The sequence below is a fragment of the Podarcis erhardii genome (genome assembly GCF_964252035.2).
Source record: "Podarcis erhardii genome assembly, chromosome: 6".
Classification (NCBI taxonomy): Eukaryota; Metazoa; Chordata; class Lepidosauria; order Squamata; family Lacertidae; genus Podarcis; species Podarcis erhardii.
Window position 1 is genome coordinate 16233591 of NC_138510.1, and position 8208 is coordinate 16241798.

General features: G+C 45.8%; 1 long non-coding RNA gene across 1 annotated transcript; it reads left to right on the forward strand.

Annotated features, from left to right (window-relative positions):
* Window positions 1-895: 895 nt before the first annotated feature.
* On the forward strand, window positions 896-3010 carry LOC309344120. Its single transcript, XR_014157629.1, has 3 exons — window positions 896-1223; window positions 2579-2696; window positions 2891-3010. It is a non-coding gene; the product is annotated as an uncharacterized lncRNA (long non-coding RNA).
* The last annotated feature ends 5198 nt before the right edge of the window (window positions 3011-8208 follow it).

Here is an 8208-nt window from a genome sequence, read left to right on the forward strand (position 1 = left end):
TTCTGCACTGAGCATCCAGGTGGACACAGCTGGGTTAGATCAACTCCTAGCTCACCCACCCAGGTCTCGGTAATAAAATGCCAGATTGGTGCTGTGATGGCCTGGGATTCCGATTCAGAGGCTGAACCAGAGGAATCCCAGCCTGCACAGGAGTCCCCGCCTCCAGGGCCGGCTGAACTGGGGCAAGGCCTAGATTCTGAGGAGCCTGCACCTGTGTCAGATCCTCAGGAGCAGGCACCAGGTGAAACCCTTCTGGCCCCAGAGGTGCTTGAGGACTCAGTGGCTACAGGTGAGCCTCCTCCGGGGCCCAGTAACCCTTCGGCCTCTCCTGAACTACAGAGGCTTAGGGCAGAGAGGCGAAGGGAACTGGTTGCTCCCAGGAGGAGTGCTCGCCTTAAGGCCAGAGGAGGCGGGGCTCCTGGGGACCGGGACCGCCCCTGGCCTTAGAAGAAGATAAAGGTCAGTCAGCCCGGTCCCAGGTTGCGGGAGCAACGTCGTTGTTGGCTTCAGATCTTCCAGTGTTCCTGTTCCCTGCCCGGCCTCCTGCTCCTGACCTTCCAGCGTTCCTGTTCCCTGCCCGGCCTGCTGCGTCTGACCTTCCAGCGTTCCTGTTCCCGTCCGGCTCCCAGTTTCAGACCTCGCCTCTCATCTTGGGAACTCTGACTTCGATCACGGTACCTTCCCCCCGGGGCCAGCACAGGTGCCCTTTTCATGATCAAGCCATGGGTAAGTGCGACCTTATGACGTGCTCATCTAGATAATGAGTGATAATGCCTGCGTAGTCCAAACAGGGCCTCTGAGAAACAAGAAGGAGGGTGAACACAGGTTTGTCAAAGTACAAACTGTTATGTACTGAAGTTCTCACCCTGGGCCAGCAGGGGAATACTGTAGATAGTTTTCACTCAGGTCCACATATGCAAATAAGGAATTGAAAGTGACTTTCAGTGATTGGATAGTTACAGAAAGTTGTTACTGTTGCTTTGTAGTTGACCTCTATATAAGCACATTGGCTGAACCCTTCAGCCCAGTTCTGTTCTCGGCCTGTGAATAAACAAGAGCTGTTTGAAGAATCGCTGTGTCGTCTGGTATGTTCACCCACAACTTAAAAACAAACAGTCCTCTTCAAGGTCCAGGGTTGTATGTGTAAGTTCCAGTGAAAACACCTCAGTGCAGAAGGGGTTCTCTGAAGCTGTAAAATCTCAGAACTAGCGAATTAGCTGAAGGTCAGTAGACAGTTAAAGGAATTTAATCATAAAGCAATCCATGTGCAGCCGCGTGCTGTCTGTTAATTATCTCGCAGTGCTAGAAATTAGAGAATTAAATAAATCAAGGTTGCAACTGGTTGTTTTTTTTTACCAGAGCTTGCACAAAGGAGCTTATTAGTAAAAGCATACAGAGGATAAATGTGCATTATTGGAATGGTAGGAAGATAAACTTTAGTATTCCTAGCTGCTGCTTTATATTTCTTTTGCTCTCCTTCTTTCCTCTGTGTTTTGTGTGTCTGTGTGTATGTGTTAGCACTGATCATTACTAATTAGCTGCATCCTATAAACACCCTCATCAGTCTGCATTCAGATAGTTAATGGCAATTTTCGCTCTTCAGAGCCCTCTCAGTGTATGAGGAACAAACACTTGACAACCAACTAATTGGTATACTGAGAGGCTTTGTGCAGGATGTCTTGTGGAATACAGGGTGGGAAGTGGATTATTTATATGCAGGTGGGGCGGGGGAGAAATTCAACAAAGTTTGCATTTAAAGGCAAACCAACCAAATTCACACTTCCTGAAAGAATACATGAACCAAAACAGCCATCCTTTGAAATTCACACTTTCCCAAATTTTGCTGTCCATATGTATAAGAATTCAGCTATCCGCAAAAACAGCATGCAAAATTACATTACATAATGGAAGATTGCTTTGTCCAAATAATGTGTCTATTAGGTTAAATTGCATTCAAAATAATGTGTTTATTAGGAGATAGTCATATCAAAATGCTGATGTATTTTCATGAGGATTTTTTTTTTAAGTGAGCAAATGGCTGCAGAAATGATTTGCATTTATTTATTTTATTTATAAAAGCTTTTCTAGACTACCGTATCATAAAAAGCATATCACAGCGGTTTACAAAAAATGTAAATAACATAAAAGCAAATGATAACATCATAAAATGTTAAAGACAAGTTAAAAGCAAAAAAGAAATTTAAAATGTTTTAGCCTTGATTCCTGCATTGCAGGGGGTTGGACTAGATGACCCTTGGGGTCCCTTCCAACTATACGATTCTATTAAACACCGATAGAGCATTGTGTACTCTTAAAGACCTGCCCAGGGCTGGCAGAATTGGAAAGTTTTCAGCAGGCATTTAAAAGTTGGCATGGGATGCATCCGCTGAATCTCTATTGGCAGGGTGTTTCACAGGACAGGGCTGATGACATTAAAGGTGCAATGTGGGGAACTGAATTGAAGATTGGAAAAATGAAAAAAAAAATGAGCAAACTGAAACTGACAGATCCACCCACAGGTTTCTATCCTTCCCTCTGTCTTCATGACATTAGCTGACAGGCTTTCGTGTATTTTCAGTCTGCGATGTTATGGCCTTTTGCTCCCCAGCTAGAGAAGAATACTGATGACTCACACAGTGGAAGATCGAACGTGGATTTGTCATTCTAGCCCGGCAAGCACAAGAAGAATCCTGTTTGTGAGTGCAGTACTGCTTGAACCGCTTTCATAATGGGCATTTGTTGTGAGGGGTTGCCGTGTGGGTCCTTTCACTGCTCCCTGTTAATGGGACACAGCACCATGGACAAAGCAGCAGCTCCTCGTATGTTTTCCCTGCTCATCTTCCTGTTTCTCTCTCAGGTACAACATTTGATCTTTCCTCTTCCTTCTCAGGAACCTGGGCATCAGGCACTGTGGCTAAAGCATCTGAGTTTCTTCCTAACACATGGAGCAATCCTAACTCCTGGCCAGAAGTCCTGCCACTCAGGGTGGACTGTGGTGGGTAGCGAAATGTGGTTTTCTACTGTGCCAGCTTCTGCAGCAGACAGTCCTGGATCAGACCAATTGCTACTATAGTGGTACCTTGGGTTACATACGCTTCAGGTTACGTACGCTTCATGTTACAGACTCCACTAACCCAGAAATAGTGCTTCAGGTTAAGAACTTTGCTTCAGGATGAGAACAGAAATCGTGCTCCGGCAGTGTGGCAGCAGCAGGAGGAGGCCCCATTAGCTAAAGTGGTGCTTCAGGTTAAGAACAGTTTCAGGTTAAGTACGGACCTCCGGAACGAATTAAGTACTTAACCCGAGGTACCACTGTATCTGGACTAGCTTAGGATTCTTCTTGCCCCTGCTGGTCACTATTGGCGTCTGCTTGTCTATGCTTTTCACAAGTGTAATGAGGACATCCATGCTGGTGGAGGACTTCTGATGGCAGAGCCCAGCAGAGCTCAGCTGAGTCTGACGGAGGGACACCTCTATGAGTCAAAGTGAACACCTGAATGAAATATCAGAGGAATGGGAGGGAAATTGGTATTGACCCAACTGTGATAATTTTTAAAGCAAACACCCTCCACTTGGGAGCAGGTAAATGGAAAGAGAATTTGCCCTCCAGGTTTTGCTTCTAAATCAACGGCAACCTATTTGCAGTAATAGTGGATTTCCTGCATTGGAAGGAGGAGGTGGTAGATGATACCTAAGTTCCCTTTTAAATACTGTTATAGATCGGGGGGAGGGGCCTGAACCCTAGGAATGAATAACTGCTAGGATTTTGATTAATTGGGATATGGATTAAAACATAAACTGCAGAGTTGTGCCAGACAGGGAATTCCTGGGCTGGCATATGCAAACCAAATTGGTCCAGCAACAGCTATCAGGAGTACAACTGAGGGCCATTAACTTATTCCCCCAGGTGTGAACAAAGGCTGGGGATTTGGGAGGTTGCCAGGGTAACTTCTCTGGGGGAGGGCAAAGGGTTTTGTGGGATGAAGAAGGGGACACCCATCTTGGAGGAGAGCAGCCTGAAGGTTGCCTGCACTGCTGCCTCTGGAAATGTGTTTGCCGTAAAATCTGGACTCCCTCCATGCAGACTGAAGGTGTAAATAGGCGAATAAACCATATTTCTTAAAGCACGACAGTCTCTGCCATGTCTCCTATTCTCTGAAAAGATGCAGACCCTGTGTGTGTGCCTGGGACCCCATCGGCTCTTGCCACTGCTTGTCAGAGAGAGAGGCAGGCACCTGGCTTTTGTGACAATAAAAAGGTAAAGGGACCCCTGACCATTAGGTCCAGTCATGACCGACTCTGGGGTTGCAGTGCTCATCTCACTTTATTGGCTGAGGGAGCCGGCGTACAGCTTCCGGGTCATGTGGCCATCATGACTAAGCAGCTTCTGGTGAACCAGAGCAGCGCATGGAAACGCTGTTTACCTTCCCGCCGGAGCAGTACCTATTTATCTACTTGCACTTTGACGTGCTTTTGAACTGCTAGGTTGGCAGGAGCAGGGACCGAGCAATGGGAGCTCACCCCATTGTGGGGATTCGAACCGCCAACCTTCTGATCGGCAAGTCCTAGGCTCTGTGGTTTAACCCACAGCGCCACCCGTGTCCCTTATTATGACTCTAACTCCTTGCTGACTTTATTTATTATACAGTTACAGATAGGTAGCCGTGTTGGTCTGTCATGGTCAAAACAAAATAAAAAAATTCCTTCCAGTAGCACCTTAAAGACCAACTGAGTTAGTTCTAGGTATGAGCTTCTGAAGAAGTGTGCATGCACACGAAAGCTCATACCTAGAACTAACTCAGTTGGTCTTTAAGGTGCTACTGGAAGGAATTTTTTTATTTTATTTATTATGTCAATACTCTGCCCCTTCTCCAAGGAGATCCATGCGGCATGCATGGTCCCCCACCCGCTGCTCTGTTATTCTCACAACATTATACAGTCCTGTGGGAGGTTATTTTATTTTATTTATTTCATAAAATTCATACACTGAATAATTGTAAAACAAAAACAAAACACAAACACCTCAAAGCAGTTTATAAAAAGATGAAACAATAAAATCAAGGCTAGGCTGCAAGAGTGTGAGTGGCTCAAGATGAGCTTCATGACTGCACAATGTTTTGAAGCTGGTTGGCTCCTACTCTGGCACTGTGCCAGAGCGCAACTACTGTGCCACACTGACTTAAGCGGATCGTAGATCAACTCGTAAACATGCAGTCTTCTGCCTGATGGATAAACAGAAGCATGCTATGCTGGAGAACTGTCATCTAGAACCTCTTCACAGCTGTAGCACAAGCAAAGCCTGCTCTCAAAATTCTAATCAGGCGCCTCTCAGGATAACATCTGGCTTTTTGCTTTTCTCGACAGCTATAACAAGGGTTGCAATTATATTCATAAAGGTCCTGCAAGTGGATGAGTGCGTAGTTGCCCTGTAATGCCTGTGAGATCCATTAGTCATATATTAACCATACGCTTATAGACTAAAGATGTTGGGCCTCTATTCTGAAATTGCAATAGGGGCCTTTTGTTGTTTGGGGCACAAACAGCATGCAAACAAGTAACACTGAGAAATTTATGTGGTTTGACTTGTTGCGTGGTTTGAATCTACAGGGAGAGTTTTGAGGAGTTGGAGATGGTGTTTATATGGTGTGGCAAGTATAGTGGCTGGGGCATTGCAGATGATGACCAAGAAGTGGGGTTTTGGGGGGGCAGGATAGTAATGCAGCGTGGATGGACTGTGGGAGCACTGGATTGATTCTGCCTGTCTGCCAGTGCTGCAAAAAGGAAGTTTACTTTAGGCAAGAGTTTTCCACTATGGTAAAAGCATCAGACAAGGCTGGTATTTTTCCATTAGAGTGTGATAAGCTACCTGATGAGTTATCTCTGGGAACAGGAGCGGCAGAGCTCTCACAGCAGGAAGCTGAAATATGTGCTTGCTTGGAGATGGTTAGCAGCAGTGGCAGCAGCAGTTGCAAAGGTGCTCTGAAATGATGAACAAGTTTAGGACCTCCCTCTGGGACCAGAGAAATAAAGGTTTACTGAACTGTATAAAAGACTGAACCCCACTGCTCATTTACAATGTCTTACTTTGTTATTTTGCAACTTTTATCTTATTGTAAGGTAAAGGTAAAGGACCCCTGGATGGTTATGTGCAGTCAAAGGCAATTATGGAGCATGGCGCTCATTTCGCTTCAGGCCGAGGAAACCAGTGGTTGTCAACAGGCAGTATTCTAGGTCATGTCTAAACCACTTCTGGCACAACGGGACACTGTGATGGAAGCCAGAGAGCATAGAAACGTTGTTTACCTTCCCACTGCAGCTGTACCTATTTATCTACTTGCTCTGGTGTGCTTTCAAACTTCTAGGTTGGCAGAAGCTGGAACAGAGCAACAGGAGCTTACCCTATTGTGTGGATTTGAACTGCCAACCTTCCGATCAGCAAGCCCAAGGGGCTCAGTGGTTTAGAGCACAGCGCCACAGACATCCCCTATTTTATTGTAACTAGTATTTAAGAATGTTCCTCAGTAAAGCTTTGAGGCTTGTTCTTGTGGTGGAGAAAATTCATTTCCACACAAGGTGCAGATCACGGACTCTGCTGAACAACTCTGACAATGCTCACCTTTTCTCTAAATGAAAATGAAAACTTCCTTTGCATCCTCCACTTGAATTCAAGCTGCACCAGAAGAGAAGCATTTATTCCTTTGCAGACACAACTTGAAATCTTTCTTTTGCAGTTGCCAGGGGGATGTCCCCATGACCCCAAGATGATGCAACTGCAAAAGAAAGATTTCAAGTTGTGCCTGAGAGGGGGGAGAGAGGATTCAGAATCCAGCCAGTTCCCCTCCGCTGCTGTAGGTTAAACCAAACCACCAGTGCAGTATAATACAGAAGGAAACTGAGAGATGGTAACTTACTTAAGACTGGGGCAGGGTAGGGAAATGAATGGATCTCCAAGTGCTGTTGGCAGTCAGAATAGACATGGGGTTGCCAGCATGGAGCTGTCCAGGAGCTGATGAACTACAACTCCCATCATCCACAGGTCAGACATGATGGGAGTTGTAGTCCAGCAACATCCAAAAGGCCACAGATTTGCCATCCTAGAACTGTAAACATTCCAGTAAACACCTCATGCTCTGATCATGCAATCCTATGTGCAGTTTATTGGGAATTGGTCTTAGTAAACCCAGTGGGACTTGCTTCTGAGTAAATATGCATAGGACTAGCCCAGTGTTTCTCAAGACTGGGTCCCCAGCTGTTGTTGGACTACAATGCCTATCATCCATTGGTCCTGCTAGATAGGGGTGATGGGAGCTGTAGTCTAACAACAACTGGAGACCCACTCTACAACCTGTTAGCCACAACATCACCCCAGGTTCCACACCCCTGCTGGTGTTTTTAGGCATATAGACAAGGTATAGCTAGAGAACACTTTGTTCCATCAGCTAATGGTGGGTTTCTGTGGCAACAGACATTTGCTTGTAGTAGAGGCAGCTTGACCTTGAGCAGCAGGGTGCCAAACCAAACAGGCAATCATTAGCTCTGCAGGTTGTCAAATGAATTCATGCAAAATGTGAAATCCATAAAATAATAAATTACATTGCTCGAGGCAAGCAGCGTGTGTTTTAAGAATTCACATTTCCTTGACAAACAGAGACTCCAGAAGTGTTTAACTTAAGTTTTCCTTGGGTCTCATGCAAAGAATGAGTTTGGTACGGAAGTTGCAGCAGCACAATGCTATATCGAGGAGAGGAATGCCATGCTGTTGATTCCAGGTTTGGGAACAAAAAGAATTAGGTTCAAACCCCCTTCTCGGCTGCAAACATCAGGATGTTTAGCTGGCCACGGCTAGGGATGATTGAACTTTCCTGGCCTGGATTCAGAATGGGCTTGCCTATAATGTGCTAATTTGGACTTCATCCCAGGGGGGTAGTGCCATAGAGCCGTCCTCCAAATAGTGGTGTCACTGTCACTTAATGGAGCAAAGTGGTGGCAAGACCAGGACAGCACTAGCAGACAGGCAGAATCAATCCAGTGCTCCCACAGTCCACCCACCCTGTACTGCTATCCTGCCCCCCAAACCCCACATCTTGGTCATCATCTGCAATGCCCCACCCACTATACTTGCCACACCATATAAACACCAACTGCACCTCCTCAAAAGATTCCATCAACAGTGTCTCTGAAAATTTTTACACACCACTTGGGAAGACA